Below are 250 nucleotides of genomic sequence, written 5' to 3'. Positions count from 1 at the left end.
CTAGGAGTTTTCTGGTGGAATTTTTGGCATCTCTTAGATATCATATCATCTGCAAAAAGGGATAATTTGATCCCTTCTTTTCCAATTATTACTCTTTTAATTCCTTCGCTTGTCTTATTGCTCTTGCAAGAGTTTCAAGTACTATGTTCAAGAGAATTGGGGATAGTGGACAGCCTTGTGTGGTTCCTGATGTCAATGGGAATGCTTCCAGTTTTTCTCCATTTAGAATGATGTTGGCTGTGGGTTTATT

The sequence above is a fragment of the Nannospalax galili genome, unplaced genomic scaffold (assembly GCF_000622305.1).
Source record: "Nannospalax galili isolate Female #2095 unplaced genomic scaffold, S.galili_v1.0 scaffold235, whole genome shotgun sequence".
Classification (NCBI taxonomy): domain Eukaryota; kingdom Metazoa; phylum Chordata; class Mammalia; order Rodentia; family Spalacidae; genus Nannospalax; species Nannospalax galili.
Note: the sequence above shows the minus strand (reverse complement) of the source record.